The sequence below is a fragment of the Chelonia mydas genome, chromosome 5, assembly GCF_015237465.2.
Source record: "Chelonia mydas isolate rCheMyd1 chromosome 5, rCheMyd1.pri.v2, whole genome shotgun sequence".
Lineage (NCBI taxonomy): Eukaryota > Metazoa > Chordata > Testudines > Cheloniidae > Chelonia > Chelonia mydas.
The window spans coordinates 112,474,086-112,497,053 of NC_051245.2; the positions used below are offsets into that span (position 1 = coordinate 112,474,086).

The 22,968-nt window shown below is 44.1% G+C and overlaps 1 long non-coding RNA gene across 3 annotated transcripts in view; it reads right to left on the minus strand.

The window, feature by feature from the left end:
* LOC122466023 overlaps positions 1 to 13,674 on the minus strand; it is a 100,045-nt gene extending 86,371 nt beyond the window's left edge. For 2 of the 3 annotated variants that reach the window (XR_006291223.1, XR_006291221.1), the window contains exon 1: positions 12,842 to 13,674. This is a non-coding gene — a long non-coding RNA (uncharacterized LOC122466023). Of the gene's footprint in view, positions 1 to 1,051; positions 1,442 to 12,841 lie in introns of those variants that run through there. The other variant, XR_006291222.1, reaches the window with a different exon arrangement.
* Between the last annotated feature and the right edge of the window lie 9,294 nt (positions 13,675 to 22,968).

Sequence of the window (22,968 nt, forward strand, 5' to 3'; positions counted from 1 at the left end):
TGCCCAAGCTCCCTGCCACATATATCCCCTCCCCCCCCCCTCCCCGCAACTGGTAACAGGGGCCTTCTCCAACTGCTAATAGGGGCCTCCACCAGACTTTGCTCTCCAGTCAAGGACCCCTGGGTGTACATCTCACCCTCAAGGGGCACCTGGGCCATGGGGTATTGCCTCCTATCCCTGTAGATGCATTCTAAGTCCATCTTCGCACTGGGAATCCACCAGTGTAGCCTCACCAGCTTCCGTTGTACCAGAGAGCAGGTGCAGGCAGAGTCCACCAGGCCTCACTGGGGTTTCCGCCCCCACCATTACTGGGATGATGGACAGCTTCCATCCCTTCCCCTGTCCTCCAGCCTTTGCCCAGCCATAAAACTCTGCCCACTCACAATCCATGTTTGGTCAGTCCCCCTCCATGTGTCCTGGTTTTCTGCTGGCAGTGCAGACAACCGGCCTGGACCCTGTGGGAGCCCCTTGGGTGTCCTTCAATTTGTTCTTCGGGTCCTTCCCAGGTCGGGGGGGGGGGGGGGGTTTCTCCACATACTCCTCCATAACTTTTATGGCCACCTCTACCATATTCAGTTGGTGCCTCCTCACCCACACTGTTATGTTCTCAGGGAGGCCCTGTAAAAACTGCTCTAGGATGAACACGTTCATGATCTCCCCCACTGTCTGGGCATCCAGCCTCAGCCAGTGGGTGGCCCAGTCCACTAACTTTCAGGCAAATGCCCGGGGCCGCAACCCCCTTCCCCCCATATCCATCTTGCCAACCAGAGCTTCTGGCAGTACTTCTCCACAGACAGCCCCACCTGATCCAGGCTTGTTGCCTTCACCATTTCATAATTCCTGGCCTGCTCTTCACTTAAGCCCATGTAGGCTACTTGGGCTTCATCCGCTAGGTAGGGAGCCAGTTGCAGGGCCCAGGTTGCCCTGTCCCATCCAGTCCCCATGGCTACTCACTCAAATGTGCCTAGGAAGGAGTCAGGGTAGTCTCTTGGGCCCATTTTACACAGTCCTAAGCCCAGCGCCCGAACACTATCCCTCCCATGGGACTCACCACTTTCTGCAGGAGTTGCTGTTGGATGCCGGCCTGAGCCCAAATGAACTTCTGCAGGCTCTTCTGCTGCTCTGCCTGCCAGGTGAGCAAGGCCCATCTCTCCAGCTGGTGGTCTTGCTGAAAACTCTGCATTGCCTTCTGCACCTCCTCCTGCTGCCATTGCAGGGTCTCCTCTATCTCCAGGCTGCCAAACACTTGTTCTTGCAGGGATCCTGGACAAGCCCCAACATGTATGAAAGCACAGCAGGGCCCCTCTGGCTCCTGCCTCTGATCAGTCCACAGAGTCACTCAGACTATGGTGTTAGTAACCACTGGTGCAGTTTATTCACAGGCTTGTTCCCACTGCCATTTCACCATGTACAGTTGGCCCTTCACTATCTGTAGGCAGGCAGAAAGCACTACCTCCCTGCTTCTGCTCCCCAACTTTTCCCTTCCTCTGTCTCCCCACCTCCTTCCTTCCTCTGAGGTTTTTATACAGCCCCAGGCTAATTAGGCATCAGCTGTCTCTGCTTACCCAATTATGGCCAGGTTACCTCCAGCCAGCTCGAATTTATTCCCCTAAATGGGAGCTGGCATGACAGAGGACTGGATCAGCAACCCTTTCTCTAGCACCCTGTCACATGTGGGCAGAGAATAGTGGATTATTTGGGGTTTTTCACTCAGTCATATAGCACTGTATCATTATTAATTTCTCTAGTCTGGCACAGATATTAAGAAAGCTGCACAACTATGCCAGTAATTTTCTGTAGTAAAATAGTCAAAAAATACCAGGATTGCCTTTTTGAAAGGAAATACATGATAGGAAATAATGGTCCTGAAATATACTGTGGTCTCTCCTTGTTGCATTCCTCTCTCAATCCACTGGTCATGGACCAGGTTGTGCAGACAACAGCTTTGGCATACGTGCAGCTCTGCACTGATGATTGATTCTGCATTTGCCACGTACCCAGCAGGCAGCTTTATCTGAGAGATCCCAAGAAAGCTGAAAGAGAAGTACCCAGACTGAAGTAGAAACCAATTGAGCCAGAACCAGGTTTTAGAAAGAGTTTGAACACAGTTCCATAGTTCTGTGTACATAGGCACCGTGAAAATTACATTCTGGTTTTGATTTTTCCCCTCTCCATTGTTCCCAGTTTCAGACATCTCACACCTTCCTAGCATAGTGGAGAGTTATTTCCTACACAAAAAGTCCCATTTATTGATCATATTTCAGAAATGTGACTGGTCCCATTGATTTTAAATATTTTTGGGAAGAACTGTAGTTTGTTCTGGTTTTTTACTTGTATTGTATTTAATGCCATGGATATTCCAGGTCTGATTCTTTATGCAATGAATATATGCAGGATCGGATTCCATAGGTGCTCGATCTAGGGGTGCTGCTGCACCCCCTGGCTTGAAGTGGTTTTCATCATGTACAGAGTTTAGAGTTTGGTTCAGTGGCTCCCCGTACTCCCACTATAAAAATTGTTCCAGTACTACTGTCTGATTCTTCTGTCACCTATACCAGTGTAAATCCAGAAAACTGAAAGCAATTGGCTTGATTCTCCTCTACTTTGCACCTTGTGTAACTATGTACACTTGCGCAAAATGAACATGAAGGTGGATGCAAACTGCTAGGAAGTAGCTTTTGCACAAGGATACATGACTATACACGGCCAGTATTCTCAGATATATGACGGCCCCTTGCCAGAACAGTCTAAAGGGGCCTTAGAACCAGATTTTTACAGGTATAAGCTTCTAAAAATGGAGCTAGGCAACCCAATGGGATTTTCACAAGTACATAGGCACCCAGGGCTAGAGTCACAAAAGGACTTCAGTGCCTAACTCTACCACTTTAGATGCCTAAATCCCAGAATCAGGCCCCACTGGAATTCAAAAAGCCCTCACTCAGCTGCCCCTAAATGCCGTAGAGGTCTAAATTTGCTCAGCGCCTAAATTTCTGCCTCTGCGCACAAACACTGCAGCCTCCTGCCAGGCATTCAGGTGTCTAATCCCCAGAGTGATGCCTAAACTGGGAGAAGATAAGCGTTGTTCCACCTAAGTCACCTACTCCGATAAATGTGCTCTGAATTTGCCTACTGCATCAGCCCCCTATAGGCCTATAGGTTCACACACAGCAGCAGCTGCTGCCTCCTACCTTTAAGGCCAGTGATCTGAAACTCATCTACTTCCATGCATATTGCGACAGTATGTGTTATATGACGACCTTGATACACACACACACACACCCCGCAACTGATCCCATTGATGGGCCAGATCATGCCCTCAATACATGAGTGCAGCTCAGTGCCTTTTTGACTATAATGTCTATGAGAGAACTGAACTTGGAAATTGTAGAGCCCAGATCCCTAAAAACCTGATGGCGTGAGGCGCCATCAGTCTATAGAACTTGCTCTACAGATTCTGGAGGTTAGAACCCAGTCCTATGGGTTTAGAGCCCTCTGGGTGTACAGAATTAGCCCTGCAAATCTTAATTCAGTACTGAGTTTTTGCTGCCAAAATGCAATCTTCGGTGGGGCGGGAGGGGAAGAAACCCAAAACTCGAGGGTTTGTTTTTGTTTTGTTTCTTTAAAGAAGCTTCTTTTTGTATTTGTTTGAATTTCAAATTGTTTTTCGCTGTTGTACTCACTCCACTGTCATTTTTTAAGTACAGCAGTTCATTTGCATAGTAATTAAAGTTTAACAAATAGCATTAATGTCTGAAAGAAAGAGGTGCACTCCATTTAAAATTACTGACAGTATTACATTACACATTTTTAACTGCAGTTTAAGAAATGAAAGCTATTCAATCCTAATGTGCCACACAGATTCCCAAAGCTCAGCAATATTTGTGTTTTAAGGTGGTAAAACCTCTTCCCCGGTTCCATTGTGAAAGCTTTGCTCTTTAGTGACTTCCAAAACCCTATTCATAAATACTGATTAGGCACTATTTCACCATAGGGTATGGCATTACTAGCACAGCTCCCTATTCAGAGCCAAGTTGGAAATGTTAGTATAGTAAATCAGGGCAAATGTCCCGGTAATACTATACATGAAAGATCATCTTTAATAAATAGATGCTAACGAGGGATTCCGCTCACTTTATTTTTACTTTGCAAATGTCAAATGCAGGGACTGATTTAGGGGGGAAAAAAAACCAAAAAAGACAACCCACAACTCTCCCCCGCAAAAACCTACGTATAAGGAATGCAAAACTTTATCATGCAGGAAAAAGCTGGAAAGCACAAAGCATTTGCAAAACAATTGGCCTGCAAACTGCAATGCACGCGGATTTCAGGCAGGTGCCTAGTTTACTTTTTTAAAGGAATAGGATACCCAGGTTCTACACTACCTCATTGAAACGGTCACATGTTAACTGCTGTTCCAGTCCACAGGGAATTATGAAATGGCTTCCGATACCTGGGTACCAATAGAGCTAGCTGATTGGCCTTTGGCCCAATACCACATAACAGCCTATGAAGCTTGTACGAATTGGAATGTACCAATTGTTGTGTCTTATTGCTTCACTGTAAAATAACGACAGAATTGTACAGAAATTAGGGAGCTTTTTGACTAAGACATGATCTATCTGTGCGCTTACTGGTCATAGCTAACATGATTAACCGTTTCCTCCATTTTATACTTCATATTTTATAACAGAAAAACAACGCTTCGATCAGTAGGTCTCTTGGAGAGGATTATACTTCCAGGCTGGTTAAAATTGTTAGGCTGGGCTGTCAGGTATAAGGCTGACAGCCAGAGGCATACACTTGGGGATTCGTATTGCTTAAGGAAAGTACCAAGGGTTATTTTATACTCAGCAGAGCCTGCAGGGGACTGTAATGCCATCACAAGCCATGAGAGTTTAACTCATTTTCTTCTGGAACAACCTCAATTTTAGACAGGCACGTGCGTTCTAAAGTGCCCTTTAAGCATTTCATCCTCCCCTGTATGCCAAGCATTGAAGATATACTAACAGTGCCTCTGGAAAGTGGCAGGAAAGGATAGCAAGGAAGCCCTCCACACGCTAATGCTAAACATCTACCGGCCACCATAGACCACAGAGATTATCAGATAGGTGCACAGACCTCAGTCTGCAATTAATGCATGCACGCTGACTTCACACGTGGTGCACGCCCATTCTTCGAGCAATATCAGACCCTACATTAATATAACAAAATAAACATTGAAAATATTAAATGGCAGAGGGAAAGGTGGGATCCAAAACATGCAACTGTTGCTCCTTTTAAAAGTGAAAAAGTGATATAAGATAAGTTGTTTCCACATCAACATTGTCTCATTAAAGGCTCTGGAGAAAAGTTAAAGGGGCAGCTCCTCAGCTGGAGGACCTAGGCTCCAGTGGAGCATGGACAAGTTACACCAGCTGAGACTCTATCTTTACTTAGAGTATTATAGTAGCTTGTGTTTTGTACCATGTTACTTATTAATGTTAATAGCAGTAGACTGGTGATCAAAAGAGGTATGGGCGCTTGTGAAAGTTGTGAGAATTTCAATCCCCAAATACATAACATTTTGTAAAAACATTCACAAGGGGAAACATCCGTACCAAGGTTTGTTGCCAAGTTGCAAAGAGACAGACTGCGTATGTCAGCTGCTGTCTCTTTGGCATTCTTACTGGCCTGTTGTTACACCTTCTCAGAGGCTAAGAAGAGGGAAGCCACATTCAAGAGGCAAGAAATCAAGCTGGTGGGGCAAAGGATCACTAAGCATTACCAGTTGCGGTATGATGCTTAATTTCCTTAGGGATCCTCATGGTACCATGTTGTGCAGGGAACCAAATCCATCACACTTTATTGCACAATCAAACATGTGACTTGACGGATTTCCAACCTGGAAGGCAGCAATTTCTAGAGGAAAGCAAAAAATGCGCAGTGCTCACAAATCAGAAACTTGAGTGGCTGGAGGGGTGGGGGCAGAGAGGAGGTTTTTTAATCACGACCCGATTTATCTGTGGGGAAGAAGGGAAAGGGCAGTTTTTACTTCACACTCCAACTTAATAAAATAATCCATTTTCTTTAAAAAGAATAAAATTCTGTTGGCAACATGAGTAAACTGCAGTCGCCTCCTAGGAGAGCAATAGTTTATTAGAATCTCTCTGGGGTTCTTTGTTATGCTCCAATCTGAATAAATTCCAAGGTTGAAGGGACTTGTCAGCTCAGGATATGGTTCTTGATGAACTAGATGGGATCATGCTCATGTTGTCATACTCAAACTGGGAATACTGAAAATTAAATTTGTAAGAAGAAAAGGGTAAAGGAAAGAGAAAACAGCTAGAACCTCAGCTGGTATAAATCAGTGCAGATCCAATGAAGTCCATGCAGCTGCACCAACTTATATCAGCTGAATATCTGCCCTCTCCCTTCCCTCCCTCCCAAAAAATCAGAATCAAAAGGAACTGTGAAACTGCTGAAGGAAAAACTATTTTCCTCTTTCCTTCCCTACAGGTCCTCTCCACTGAGTAACATATATTTGTTGTTTACCTTGTGTCACAAAGGTAAATGGATCTGGGCAAATTGGGATTCTCCCAATGCCTGCCACCACAAATATAGTAGTTGAAAGGACAAGCCTTTCTGGCAAACAGTGATAGAGTTGAAAATTCATCAAGCTATTTTCCCCAGGATAAGCTTGTGAGAAAAACTTCAAGATTTGTCACAATTTTATAATCAGCTCACGTCATAAGCAACTGTAAATGTAAATGTGGCCGTCAGAGTGCAGCAATTCACATGCACTTTTTTGTTACGTTTCTTTTTTAGACATGGTAACATCACCGCTCTACATGCATATCAACATCAACATCAGATTACTATGACCCATTAAGCAGATAGAGAATTTGGACTGTTACAAACAATTAGTAACAGAAAGGCCCTGAAATACTTTGACCCAGTTTGCCAAGGGGTATCTCAAAATATTTGGCCTATCCATGGTGATGTTGGGTAGAGACCTAGTGTTTGTCCATCATCCTGAACAATACCATGTAAAAGATGTCCAGTGATATAACAATACTTAGAATTTTGCAAACTTTAATTGAGTCTCAATATTGTTGGGAGGCAAGTAGTATTATTGCCAAAAAACGCAAAACATTAATATCTAAGGCAAATTGAATACAATTGCGGGTAATTCCCATCTCCTGCTCCAGTGTTCAAGGAGTTCTAATTATTATCCTGTTTTCACACTTGGGGAACCTGAGACAGAAGGATCAGTGACTTGGTCCAAGCTCAGCTGATGACAAACACTGTCAGAGCCACAGTTAGAAATCGATTGTTCCTAGTCTTAACATTAGCCAACAGAAGTGATTTACTATTGTTAAGATGGTATAAACATTCCTCCGGATGTGAGGGGTGTTCCCTACCAGGGTGTACGGTGAATACATACACTTACACGTGCGCGCATGTGTGTAATAAGGATGAGTAGCATAGGCGTGCTGCGAAGATACTACCGTTACAAACACACAAAGTTCAATTTAACAAAATTTACAGGACATCAAACTCTTAGTAAAACTGGAGTTATCACTACAAACTTCTGGCATGGGACACATACACATTTTGAGTAACATGAAGATGAGATACCCTGAGTTTTCAGACCCAGTGTATGATTCACCACTATGTTATTCCAGTTTTAAAATGCTGCAACTCTACTGAAAGCAATGGAAGAACATTGATGTAAAATTGGAGTGATGCAGTGGCAAATCAATGTTTATGTTTTCTTTGATATTTATTGATACTGTTGTCTGAGAACAAAAGCATATTAATGCATGCAATTTTCAAGGCATTGACATAGAACTTGTCATACTTTAGCAATGCATTTAATTTCCATAATATTGCTTGCAGTGCTATATAGAAGAGCTTATACAAAAAAAAATTTAAAAATAAAATGCTTTCCTAGGCTCAAAAGGCATTAAGTTCCTATAGGCTTGAGTCCATTTCAAACTTCAAAGGACACACAGTAACAGCCTTAGCATTGCTTTTTGCTGGCGGTTGGGTAAATTGACTACATGATGAGTCCTTGACTGTCCCTAACCAAAACTTTGTTGGACAGGTTCATTTACAATGCTCATACAGAATGACCTTCCAATCTGGCTTAATGGCCCTGGATTGTTGCAAATGTGACCTGACATTTCCCTATGGGTGAGTTATTAAATTATATCAGGGAATACAAAAACATAATTTTGTTTCAGAGCTTAAGTGAAAGTGATAGTCCAGCAGATTAAGATGTAAAATTTCTTTATAAATTAAATTATTTATAATCTGATGCATACCCTTTTTTTTATCTGCCATATAATACAATTATTTTACACAGTACAGTAGCTACATTCATTGGTGATGCTGACCGAACAGAAATAGTATTATATGCAGGTCAAGAACTTCTGAGGGAAGTTGTCTTGACTTCTAAAGATATATCTCCAAAGTGAACACACTTGCAGTTCTTGCTGTTCTTTATAATGGGATTTATCCATTAAACCACTTTGTATGTCAACTATTATGCTAGTCACAATCCCTATTTTTGGCAGACTACATATTTCATATTATGGTCGCCATGTTTAACAGGGACCTCAATCCATCCTCTAATTGCTTGCAATTTTGTGTCCACAATCAGCTGTGGGTCCAAGCAATTCTAGGTGCACCTGACAGTATTCTGAAATCTATTGATCTGATTAGCAGCTGATATTTAGTAGATAGATGTCTAAGTGTTATCATTCATGCCTGTGAAATTCGTGCAGGCTCAAAAATTAAAACCTGTTTTGTTTTTGTGTTTTTTTTAAATGGGCCCTATGAATTTAAGATTTTGAATATCCCTTGTAAGTTAAGATCTCTACTTATTCTAACTCTTAGGAAGCTTAAAAAGATTAACAGATTCATATCAAATTATTTCAGCTCTTTAATTCTGCTGTACAATACCATCGGCCAGAGCAGGACACAAAGATATGGCGAGCCAGGCACCGTTCATTTCTAAGTTAAGATGAGTTAAGACACACACTGGAAATTTTCAGTTTCCACCCTTTTAAACTGCATGGTGCGGTTTCATTCTCTACTTTCATTATGCTGTTTTGTGCATGTTCTTCAAGTTTCTTTATAAGAAAGAAGAACCAGAGACAACTTAATGGACTGGAAATACTATGGGTTTCCAGAAACTCACTGTTTAGTCTGCCAATTCAATATCAACACAGTGAGAAGTCCTAAGACTCCACTGTGCTGAATAACCGTTGTGTGCATCTCTTAATGAAAGTAATATACTTACGAACAACTGAAGAACGATGATAGCAAAGAACTTAGAATTGAACTTACGTTCTGAAATGCAGCACTAAAGCAGGAGGCCTTTTGCCAGTCTAGCAACAAACTTGCATGCTTTGTCCAAACTCATTCTTCATTACAAATCTGACCGTGATTGGAATGATGAGTAAACTTAAAACACACCACACAGCCATGTTCCAAAAACACCACTTCCCCTCCCCCCAAACCCACTCTGCAGGCAATGCCAGGTTCAGAGAGTGTGGAGCCCTGGGGTCAAAGAGACAGACATCTCTTAAACATCTCAATAAAACCTATGTATGAAAGGAAGAAAGCATGAAGGGCCCTTCAGTTACGATCCTCCTCCCTGCCATCAGCCCTTTCATGAACTTGGTCTCATCTGCAGGAGCCATGCAATTCCCAGAGCAGTAAGCTTGCCAGACATCTGGTTTTTGACCAGCCAACCCCAGCGTGGGAACTGTGACCAGTGAGAGCTACGGGGATGGTGCCTGTGGGTGCAAGGGCAGTGCATGGAGCCTCCCTGGCCACCAATGTGCCTAGGGGCCACAGGGACCTGGCTGCTGCTTCCTGGGGGCTGCGGTACCCTGTACCATGGACCCACTACTGCACCTGAACCCTGAGTCCCCTCCTGCACTCCAAACCCCTCATCCTGGGCCCCACCCCAGAGCTCACACCCCAACCCCCTGCCCCAGCACAGAGCCCCGTCCTGGACCCCAAACCCCTCATTCCCAGCTCCACCCCAGAACCCTCACTCCCAGACAGAACCCTCTCCCATCCCCACACCCCAACCCCCTGCCCAGAGCCCTCTCCTGCACCGTGAACCCCTCATTTCTGGCCCCACCCAGAGCCCACACCCCCAGCCCAGAGCCCATACCCCCCACCCCAAACCTGAGTCCCCTCCTGCACCCCAAACCCCTCATCCCCAGCCCCACCCCGGGGCCCACACCCCCAGCCGGAACCTTCACCCACCCCCACACCCCAGCCCTGGAGCCCTCTCCTGCACCCTGAACCCCCCATTTCTGGCCCCACCCAGAGCCCACACCCCCAGCCCAGAGCCCATACCCTGCCCCCCCCCAACCTGCTGTCCCAGCCCGGAGCCCTCTCCCACACCCCAAACCCCTCATCCCTGGCCCCACCCCAGAGCTTGCACCCCCACCTGGAGCCCTCATACCTCTTCCACACCCCAACCCCCTGTCCCAGCATGGTGAAAGTGAGTGAGGGTGGGGAAGCGCGAGCGACGGAGGGAGGGGGGGGGATGGAGTGAGCGGGGGGCAGGGCCTCAGAGAAGGAGTGGGGCAGAGGGCAGGATAGGGGTGTTCCGTTTTGTGCGATTAGAAAGTTGGCAACCCTACAGAGAGGTCTTTTGCCGCACAGAGTCTTATCTTGGGAATGTTTTAGTGCTAGAGAGCTCAATCTAAGTTTCTCAGTGGCACCTAATGCAGCCTCAATAGAATTATGTATTACTGAGGCGGCATCAGTCTTCATTGTTGAGCATCATAGTGCAAATTATATAGCTCCATCCTCAGTAGGTCACTGGCAGAAAGAACAAAATGGGACTTCCCAGTAGCTGTAGCAGGAAGTTGGTGAGCTACAAGAGAATCCTGGTATGATGAACTGGACACAAACACCCTCAGAGAAGGTTTGTTATAAGCTTCCTTTGGGTTGGATATAGATGGCAATATAAGGACTGCACATTATGCCTGATTTTGCAGACACTTACTACTGGGCATAGTACATGGCTTTAATAGGACCAGTTGCAGTCATAAAAGTGTTTACATTATTAATAGACCCATCATCTTAGGGGAAATCTATTTGCATTAAGCAGAGAAAATTTTTGATTGTGAAAACTCTTTCAGCTACTGTGGGGGAAAAAAACCCAAAACAGATCAGATATTGTCACATCCAGTTTGGAACTGTCCAATAGCAAAACTTCTCATTTTATCCTGATAAGAGTATTCACACATCTCTGTTCCACGAGATCCCTCACGGCCCTGTTGCGCTGCTCAAGGAGATTTCAGTTTCTCTAGATAGCTTTAATCAGATATGCAGAAACCTTGGACTGTAAACTAGTTAACCTCAAACAGCATTGCAATTTAGTTAGTTTCAAGTGGGCACTGAAAACTTTGGAATCCTATCCAAATTGGCACCCCACAGACTTTACTCTGACCCACACAATTCTCAAGATCCTGCGGCACACCCTAGCCTTTATGCCCCTGACAGGCCTTCCCCAACAAAGAATTCCAATCTCCCATGGTCTTGCACCTCTCATATGCCCATAATTGGCTTCAAACCCTTACCCCACCCACCTTCAAACCCTTACCCCACTCCCCTGCCTTTGCCACACATTCTAAGGCATTCTACCCTCCCCCCCTGAGGCTTTATTTAATAAAATTACAAGGGCAGTAGAGTCTACTTAGAAATTGGTCTAGCTTTGGAAATACATGCACAGCTTCCATCACCATCAAGGACAGCAGCTGTACCACTTCTGATTTCCCAGCCAGCACCTCCAAATTCAAACCTATTGAGCCATGGAACAGCCCTTATCCTGATTGCATAGCCTTCAAACTGCATGCTCCCAGAGGTTTTCTATAGGGCAGGTTCCCCTAGTTAGTACATAGCACACCAGATCTTTCAGCTTTGTATTATGCAAGGATTGTCCAGAAAAGAGCTCACCACAGCTAAACAAAGTTCCCAAGCACAACCCCAGATGGAACATTATCGGCTAACTATCTCAGAGGAAAACACTGTTGGGGAAGGGGAAACATATCATTTATCACAACAGAGCAGAACCTTTAAGGTTTGGCTAAGGTTCGGCTAAGGTTCTATTTGGTTCTTTACCTGAACAGGTTCATCTATCCCGAGTATAAGCATGTGTAAGCCATGTGGCCACGCCCTTATGATGTCTCAGAACAGTGAGCACTTTCACTATGTATTTATTCTACTTGTAAAACATTACCCCACAATGTTACACCGTCAGCAAAGGCTCGGTTGTTTCTGCACCACAAGACAGCCTCACAAGTCCCACAATCTCAGTGACACAGGTATATCCACCACAGTAAGTTGCGTCTCTGAGCGAGCTTCTCTGGTAGAATGGAGTGCCACCTGCGATCAAACCAGGGAAAGACACTTGAGTGAATTAAAGGCCCCATTGTCTGTGGAGGCTCAAACTGGCCTTTATCTGCACCCACACACAACTTTAGAGAACAATTTGGGGGCACTGTTAAGTGCACATGAAAGCGATAGGCTTGTACACAAAAAGCCCATTTGTTCAAGGAAGCTTTACATATGTATGTTATCACCTACACACATAATGGACTCGACTTACTTGGCCACATAGATGACTTTGCACATAAAGTGCTTGTGCGGTATTGTAGATACACATACAAGGCTTCCTTTTTACAAGGAATCAGGTCCTTATTGCCTCACTGTAACCAGTTCCCCCTCCAGCCCTGGAAACCCTTGCTGGGAAGCCCTCCTGGTGATTGAACAGCACACACACACTCTACCAGGGTAGCTTCATCATATCTTTTTTATTATTTCTTACCTTATGCTCCAAGCACAATACAATATAGCAGCAGATAGAAGGGGCCTATTCCCTGGCTCAGCTTTTGCCATTGCTTGCTTTTTTCTCAGCTACCCAGCTGGTGAGCTAATTACCTCACTAGCTCATCAGACTCCCTACAGGTGCAAGTGATCTGCACTAACCTGCCAACCCCACTCAGACAACCTAACTCCCTTCTACTCTAATTATCCAGTGCCCTGCATGTTCTAAGTGATCAGGGTGCTGGCTCCCAAAAGGGACTCACTTTAAGAGCACCACCACACTCAGAACAAAGAGGCAAGATCTTTTAACCATTTTCCTGTTCTCTTTAGTATGCAAATTCCTTTCAAACACTGTCATTTACCACTAACAAGCTTTTATTTCATTCCACTCCATCCTTCCTCATGCTGGAGATTGGGTCACCTGCTTTAAAAAAAAAAAAGAAAGAAAGAAAGCATCTTTGACGTCCACTTTAGCATTTCCAAGTGAAAAGGGTATCTCACTCACTTGTAACACATCTTAATTGCTTCATTATATTTTAATAGAGCACCTGAAGTTGGAAGCAACTTAATTAAAACAATTCTTGTTTTACAGTTAATGGAAATGCAAAAAGTGCATATCCTGCAGCACAAGTATCACGTTTTTGCCCTCTCTGCACATTCAAAGACAACCTAAAACCAGCAGATTAATAAGGCAGGAAGATGTTTGAGAAATTCTTTTAGAATTTAGAACCACTATGTTCTCCCCACATCCTCCTGAACTTTTAAAACATTCTCCTGCTCTGGCCATCACCCCTTTTAATGAAGACCTGTTCTCAGTTTCTTCATTACCCTAGGTGGCCTGCTTTGGGAGAGCAGCTGAATGTATAGGCTAGAAAACTAAAAGCAAGTTTCACCCTAAGATAAAAAATGATTTCAGCTTTGGAAACATATGTACAGCTCAAGGCAAGCTGTGTGTGCATATTCAAAGCCAGAGGATGGCCTGGGTTTTGTTATTTATGTGAACTATATGTGCACCTGATTCTCGTTTACAATAAGATTCATTCACAATGCTTTGTCTTAAAAATAATTTTCACGGATTGAAGACCCCTTTATACTGTCCCAGAAGTGTAAAGTTGCCTCTGTGTAAATGAGAATCTGGTCTATTTTTAAATCATTTTTGGTGATTGTGATGCCACTGCACCTAATGCTGCTGTTACAATTCTGCTTCGAGAATGTGTTAATCCAACACACACAGGCACTGTGAAATATAGTGTTTGCAGAGCTTCCGTTTAGCTTCCCTTTTTTAAACACATTTACCATCTTTCCTAATGAAACCACAAACAGAAATCAACCCTGTTCCCTCAGAAATATCCCATTTCAATGATATAATGCATAAAGCTTGAAAGATCTTTATATATGACTGTAATCAATCTAAGTAATAACATTACATACAATTTTCCCTTCTGATTGAAATTAGCACAAAAGAGAAAAATGGTTTTAGTTTTAAAAGCATGGGTCAACTGGATGGTTTAGTGTAGATTCTCATTTGTAAGGGCTAAACAGTCATTAACACAATGACAGGGTAATAATTAAATTAAATTGCCTTTTTACTGTATTAAAAAAAGTCAAGGCATCGGAGGATTTTTTCCCCTCTCTTCCTTACTTTAACAACCATTATTTTCAGCTTCTCTACCTGGTTTTCTGTTAATGCTAGGTCAGCAGACTCACAATTATAAAACAATAGCATGCCAGTCGATAAATTAAAATTTGCTGATGAAGAAGGAAAAAACAGCTATCATGAAAAACGCAGTGAGCAGTCAGCGGAATCCAATAGGGTTTGCCTCTTCTGAGGATGGGACTGACACTGAACAAATGAGAAATACTGCTGACAAATGTAAAGCATTGCACATTGGTCACACCAGTCAGACAAGCGTAATGCCAAGCACAACATATTTAAAATTAAAATGAATCGTATCTCAGTCCAAGAAGTCCATCCCACAAATGAGCCTTGCCAACGAAGGAAAGGCAGTTGTGCTAGAATACATACAGTAGCCCAAATACATAAGCAAACTATAGATCAAGTAAATTTTATAATATGTGGTTAGCATTTTTGGAATTTGAACAAAATAAATACACAAGCAATGATCAGAGGTGGACCAAAGCACAAATGAGTCCTTTAAAAAAGTAATCAATAATAGTGACACTGCACAATTCTCTTATAGGATAAATATGCTCAGTTTAGAATATTTTTAAAGGTATGCATCAAATTATTCAGGTGCTGTAAGTAATTTCAAATGAACCACCATATTTGTAGGTTTCAATCCTCACATATTCACCACCATTTTCTTACATCTCTTGCAATCAAGTCAGTTCAGAAATAATTTTCTTTGCCCTGGTAAGATATCAAAATATCTTGACCAAAACTACTGGAAAGTGGTTAGATAATATTTAAGGGATATAATGCTATTTAATAGACTGCCATAACTACTCTGAGCTCAGTGGCTTTTATCTTTTTAAAGGAAATTTAGTTCTGGTGGAAGGTACAAGACTGACAGCACTGGAAACTTATTTACTGCATGGGTAATGGCAGAGCAAGCTTCTGTCTGGCCTCTTTAATGTGCTTCAACTCTGACCTAGAGGTACCAGTGCTAGGGAGGAGAGAGCAATTCAGTCTCCATGCTTATTTGGTCCTTCATCTCTTTGCTGACATTGGTATTATTCTCTGCTAACTGTGCTGGTGTCTCTGTCCTGTGGACAGACAAAGTCCTGGCTGGAATGATTTAGTGGGTGTTGGTCCTGCTTGGAGCAGGGGGTTGGACTAGATGACCTCCTGAGGTCTCTTCTACCCCAATATTCTATGATTCTATGACACACCGGGGTGGAACTTGACTGGTGCAGCCACAGTATTTCTCCTGAAACTGGAATGAACCACCAACACATTTCATATTAGTGGCAAAAGTATTCAGATGATAATTACATGGGCTCCTACTGAACTGGGCTGAATTTGAACCAAATGCCTAGGAATGAAAGACTTCATGTCTTATCACCAATCTCCAGAGCCATACAGTCCACTATCCATTTGGTAACTTCTTATTTTGGGCAGTGTAACTCATTTTCCCACCAAAAGCAAGCTTTTATTACATGACTGAAACTACCCACACATGGAAGGCCAGAGTTGCTGGCCAGTGACAGAAAAATTTCCAAGAGCAGAGATTTCCTCTCTTCTAAAAGAGAAAGATGGAGGTGATAGCAGTCTAGTTAAACTGGGTTGTACATGCAATTGATTTATCAAGCAAATCTGATGGAGGTGCAGTCTCAAAGAAAAACTAAGATAAAAATAAAACACAAGAGTGAGAGTAAGGGTTACAGGGAGTAACTTGTAAGAAAAGCCCAGAGGAAATTATTTTCATGAAGTAGCACTCAGAAGACAGAAAGATGTCCATTCTGGACTGGACAACCGGAGTGAAATATGCACTAGACAGGAATAACATAGTTGCTGAAATATGCTGTGAGCAGGGATGTGTGAAAAGTTTGCTTACTTACACCCAAGAAGCCTCCCAAAATCGGGTTCTAACCAAACCTACACAAACAACAGCCCCATTGTTAACGAACTTGCATGGAGCTTGGCAAAAGAATTGTGTTCACAGCCCTAGCACCAGCTCCCCTTTACCACCAGGCTGCCCCAAAGCCAGCCAGCCCAGCTTCACCTCTAGGCCCAGTGCTCCCCGACTTGCCAGGCCTTTCTTTGTCAGCCATTTCCCTCTACTTACTCTCCTGCATTTTTCACTGACAACCTTTCCTGACTATAAAGTGAGCTAAACAATAATGGAAGCATGTTAGTCATTTTTCAAACAGCTTTGTGGTATTACAGGTCATTAATAAAAGTCTGTCTGTGGATATTTTATTTAGAAGAAATGCTTCAGCACCAGATTTACAAGACGCTCACCTTTCATTCAACATTGCGGCAATAATCCCATGCCCTCCAGGGAACTCTTACCATGTGGATTTTCACCTTTTGCATACAAGTTATTCACTAGATTCAGTGGCATTAACTGGAATGTATGCCAAGTCATTATAAACATTACCTTAGAAGACAAAGGGTAAATGAAGGGAGAGTTAAAAGAGGGTACCAACTCTTCCTGTAGTCATTAAAAGGCGAGATGGGTATGTGTTTGTCTACATAGCCAGGGATCTGAATTCTCTTTCTCCAACTTCGATGGATATATTGAAATTTCCCTTTGTAGTGTTTCCAACTAAACCCGAAGCTAGTATCATAAGAAAGACACTTTCTGAGCAAAGGAGTACTAATGGCACCTTAGAGACTAACCAATTTATTTGAGCATAAGCTTTCGTGAGCTACAGCTCACTTCATCGGATGCATGTTACTCTGAAACTTTCTGAGCAATTTCCTGAGCAAAGAGATTCAGAAAAGCTGTCAATGAGCAGCAGACACTGTGTAGCATATGCCCTCTGAAAACCAGGCCTCTTTAATGGGTTTCGATTTGGGCACGTAAAATCACTAGCTGCTTTTGAAAATCTTGGTCTCGAAATTGAAGAAAAATTGTAGATGGTAAAACTTTAATTGGAAGTCTTTGTTTCTTATGTCTTTATTTGTGACTCTTTCCTCACATGTCAGACTACAGAGAGATTCTAGAATGTTGCATGTTTAAATAAGAAGCAACAGACGATAATGTCCCATATTTCTCTTGCATTTAGATGCATTTATTCCAGTCTTATTAGATGAACCTCAAAAGGTTTGGAAGCTGTGTTCACATAAGCCTTCAAAGGGTATGGAGCTATATTTTCAGAAGGCTTATTTTGATGCCTAAGTGGAAGCTGAAGCAGCCAGATTTTCAAAAGCACTCCGTGCCCTTTGTTCTTAATGGGAGCTACTGCAGGAGGGTGTGTCTACACTTGAAGTTGCATTGCTGAAGTGCCTCAGTGTAGACACTGCCTATAAAAACGGGAAGGGTTCTCCCATCAGCATAGGGAAACCACCTCCCTGAGAGGAGGTAACTAGGTCAACGTAAGAATTCTTCCATTGACCTAGCGTTGTCTACACTGGGGGTTAGGTTGGCTTAACTACGCTGCTCAGGGGTGTGGATTTCTCACAGCCCTGAGCGACATAGTTAAGGCAACTTAATTTTCTCATGCAGAGCAGACATGGGTGAAGAATTCTTTTGAAACTCTAGCTCTAATCTTTTCCTTTTTAAGGCCCTCGTACTTTGCTTGTGGCATCATCGCTAGGGAACTGTGACATGCATTGGCTGGATGTAGAGGTTAAATTTAAATTTCTCTCATTCACACACAGTAATTGTGTTGGCAGTTCTGGCTGTGAAAGGTGTAGTGAGCTCCTTGCTACATCAATTAATTGCCACCATGTCAGGACACTGGCAAGGGGTTGATGGACTCCTGTTGTGTCAAACAGTTCCCCATTCTGTATGGAATATTCCTAAAATATTTCATTTGCTGGTCTCTACATTTCTATTGTCACTGACATGTAGTAATTGCACGTTCAGCTCTGGTTATGAGACGCACGTTAATCTCCTTGTTTGTTTACTACCATGTTTAAAAATTGCTTTCCATGAATACTTGTGCATGAGAGTTCAAAATTTGTTTTCTTCAATTTCATGCCAGTAAAACTCAATAACTGCAACAGCTCCTCATTGCTAAAAGAACATTTCTCGTTAACAATACGAGTGGACGTTAATTCATAAATTGGAATGCTTTACAGCATTACACCGATAAAACTGCACAGTACTGCAAAGACCTTTTTAAATTCCCCTGCTGCAGCTTTTGCATCTGCAGATACTGCAGGAAGAGGATATATTGTGAAATTCATGGCAGAGAGCGCAGCCTGCTTCGGTGACAGAGATGTTTCCAGTGGGTTTTCTGTGTTCATGGACGTGAAAACCTAATTAATCTGATTTTATTTATTTTGATTTAATAAGCCAAAAAAGACAAAGATATTTAGCTCTGCATGATTATTTATAATGTATAGTATAGCACATGAATTATGCATTGAGAGGCAGTATGCTGTAGTGGACAAGTATGATAATCAGGGTCCAGACACCCCAAGAGGAGAACAGAAGGTTTAAGCCCCAAAAATAAGCAGTTAAACCAACTGATTGCACACTATGTTATTGCACAATAAAAATATACCAAGTAAGATCTTTTATGAAAGCTCGGAATGTTCTGAACTTGATGGCCATTATGAGCTATGTATACAGACTGCAGTTATGAATTTATGTATTTGTGTATATAGAAAACTGTGCTCATAATCTGTGATGAAACTTCACAGCAGGGTGGTGAGCAGTCAAGCCGGGAAGGGGGCCTCCCAAGACAGTTGTTTACATAAAACTGGCTTCAAGTAACTATCCATTGACCAGCCCAGGAAAAGACAATGGTGGACCATTAGAGTTAATGGAACGATATTGAGACAACTCAAAATAGGAAAGAACAGCCTACCTCTGGAACATCAAGTCAGGAGGGAGTTTTCTCTCTCTGATTAACCATGAATCACCAAAGATTGAAGGGGGGCGGGGGAAGGAAAAAGCTTTTTAAAAACAGGCTTGGACTGAGAGCTTTTCTACACTGGCAAGTTTTGTCACCAAAAAACTGGCTTTTGGCAACAAAACAGTGATAGGATACACCCTGCAATGTGACTTTTTTTGGAAAAAACGCCTAGTTTTGGTGACCAAAAACTTCCACCCCTGCGAGAGACTTTTGTCTTTTCCCCTCCCTTTATTGTCGACAAACAGCCAGTGTAGACATCACAGGTTTTATTTTTCTATTTTATTGGCCTCCAGAAAGTATCCCACAATTCCCATGCTCCCGCTCTGGTCAGCAGTTTGAACTCCGCTGCCCTGCAGCCAATCCGCCCCTCCCTCTTGCAAACCCCGGGAATTTTAAATCTCATTTCCTGCTTGCTGGCTTCCTGGGGAGCTTCCCAGGTGAGCATGGCTGGCTATCACACCATGTGCGCTCCCGTTTGGACCACTGCTGAGTTGTTGGATCTGATCAGTATTTGGGGAGAGGAGTCTGTTCAGTCACAACTCCGAGTGACCCATAGGAATTGGGACACAAATGGGCAAATTTCTCGAGGCCTGTGTGAAGAAGGTTATGATCGGGACATGCAGCAGTGCAGAGCAAAGATAAAGGAGCTGAGGCAGGAGTACCATAAGGTGCGGGAGACAAACCATCGCTCCAATGGTGCACCTGAGACCTGCCGCTCCTATAAGGAGCTGAATGCTATCCTCAGTGGTGGCCCCCACCTCCATCGCCAATAGCCCCGTGGATACTTCACAGGCAGCAGAAAGAGGGGGGTAACCTGCAGGCTGAAATTCTGGATGAAGAAGTCAAGCTAGAAGAGGATGTGGAGCTCCCAGCGGGGTTGCCCGGTGAGACAGTCAGCCAGGAACTTTTCTCCACTCCAGAAGTGCTTAACAGGGAGCAGGAAGCAGATGAAATGCTGGGTAAGCTGCTGTGGTTTGTGTAGGGAATCGAAAAGTGGGAGCCAGGTAGTGTTTTCTGTGAGCTGGATATTGCCCTGTGTAGCTAATCTGCATGGTCAAGCAGGGTGTCGATGGATATCGACACCTGCAGGGAATCCTCCAGACAGAGACTCTGAAAGTATCAAAAGGTACTTGTTAATCCTCTGCCGCAGATTCCAAGGGACTGCAGCCTTGTTAGTCCCCCATTGTAGGAAATTGTACCATGCCATTTAGCAATAACTGGAGCTGGGACCAAAGCAGCACATTGCTGAGCTGCATATAGACCAGGGTGAAAGTCACAAGCATTCAACAGCTGTGCCCTGGTTTCTCTGGTCACCCGCAGCAGCGAGATATCAGCCAGCACGTTGGCCGCCTGTGAAAAAGTGTGGCATAATTTTAGAATGAGTTCCCTGCAAAGCTGCCCTGCAAGCCGTGACCTTTATGTCCGTATGCACAACCGCCTTCCCCCCTCTCCCGACACTCACCGTGATTGGGATGCTCATGGAGCTGTGTGCCTGCCTAGAGTCTCAGAGAGAAAGTGATTGCTGCTAGCAAAAGGCCCTTTTTACTAAAATATTTCAATCATTTGCTGGAATGTAACAATCCCTCTTCTGTGCAGCACAGACCTTGAGGAACACACCACCCACCCCCGCAGACCAGCTTCGGCAGATTAGAAAAAAACCTAGGCGCAGCAAAGAAGACATGTTCCAGGAGGTGCTGCAGCGCGATGAGAGACAGAGTAGGGAACGGAAAGCGTGCTGGGAAGCCGAAAGGCAGGGCAAAAAGCAGAATGCAGCATTTGCTAGGCAAGCGACAGAGCGGATGATAAAAGTGATGGAGGATCAGACAAAGCTGCTCAAGTCTTTGATACAGCTGCAGACTGAGCAGATCCGGGGTCGACCTCCAATGCAGCACATACACATGCACAATTCTTTGCCAACCCCCCCACCCCCCCTCTATGCCCAGACATTCCTTTTCACTTCACAGCCCTCCTGAGTTTCCCCATCACTCCGCCCCCTCTCACAGCTTGCACAATGATCGCTGGAGCTACACACCGTTGTGAGGTTTTACCCTTTTTAACAATAAATAAAGGCTAAGGTATTTAATGGCACAGCGTTTTTATTCTATGTTCTACAAAAGCTTATAGCAATCAATTCATCTCGGGAACAGGCTTCTAAAGCATTGTGTTGCACGGATCCTGGGTCCCAAAATTGTACATGGATGCACTAGGGAAGCAACTCCAAAGCAGAGGTGTTAGTGCCCCACATTGTCAAAGCGGTTCCTCAAAGCCTCTCTGATGTTAATAGCAGCCCTCTGGGCTCCTCGTACAGCCCTAGCAACTAGCTGTTCAAACTGTGCAGCCAAGCACTCTGCCTCAGTGCTCCACGCCTGAGCAAATATTTCACCCTTAGATTCACACAGTTTATGCAAAGTGCAGCACGCGGCTATGACCACAGGAATATTATCCTTGGTAAGGTCTAGCCTGCCATTGAGACACCTCCTGTGAGCTTTCAAATGGCCAAAGGCACATTCAACGACCATGTGGCACCTGCTCAGCCTGTTGTTAAAACAGTCCTAAGCCAGGGCTGTAAGGGGTAACCCGGGTCTCCCAAGATTACTATGGGCATTTCCACATCCCCCACTGTGAATTTGTGGTCTGGAAAGAAAGTCTCCACCTGCAGCTTTCTGTACAGGCCACCGTTCCTGAAGATGCATGCATCATGCACCTTTCCAGACCAGCCTGCATTGTTGTCCGGGAAACACTCCCGGTGATCCACAAGTGCTTGCAACAGCATGAAGAAGTATCCCTTCCTATTGCTGTATTCAGAGGCAAGGTGGTCTGGCACTAAAATTGGAATGTGTGTGCCATCAACAGCTCTGCCACAGTTAGGGAAACCCATCTCTGCAAAGCCACCCACTATTTCATGAACATTTCCCAGAGTCACGGTCTTATGCAGCAGGATGCGATTTATTGCCCTGCACACTTGGAGTAATACAGCCCCAACAGTGGACTTTCCTACTCCAAACTGATTTGCGCCTGACCATCCGGATTCGCCAGCTTCCACAGAGTGATTGCAACACTCTTCTCTACCGGAAGGGCAGCTCTCAATCTGATGTCCTTGGGCTGCAGGACCGGGGACAGCTCAGCACATAGCTCCATGAAGGTTGCTTTACACATCCTAAAGTTCTGTACCCACTGGTCAGCATCCCACATCTGCATCACAATGCGATCCCACCAATCAGTGCTTGTTTCCCTAGGCCAAAAGCGATGGTCTATCGTATGCCGCTGCTCTTTGAATACACAAAGCACTGATAAGTTGCTGCTGTCCATATCCCACTCGGGTGCCTCAGATTCATCCTCTGTTATCCTTTGCGAGTAACTCTGTGAGTAACTGTGCTGCCATGCGTGATATCCTCACTACAGCTAACAGCACATAGGAGAGAAGTGCAGGATCCTTCCTCTCTCACTGCAGATGCTGGTGCGCACTACAAAAGAATAACAGCTAGAAAAACGGCGCAAAAGGAAGTCAGAAACCATTGGAGGGGTGGGATACAAAGCGATGCATTACGGGACATTTTGCAATCCCAGGATGCACTGCGCTCTGTTTCCGCATTCCCACAACACCTAGCGACGGATGGTGTCGCCAAGCACTGT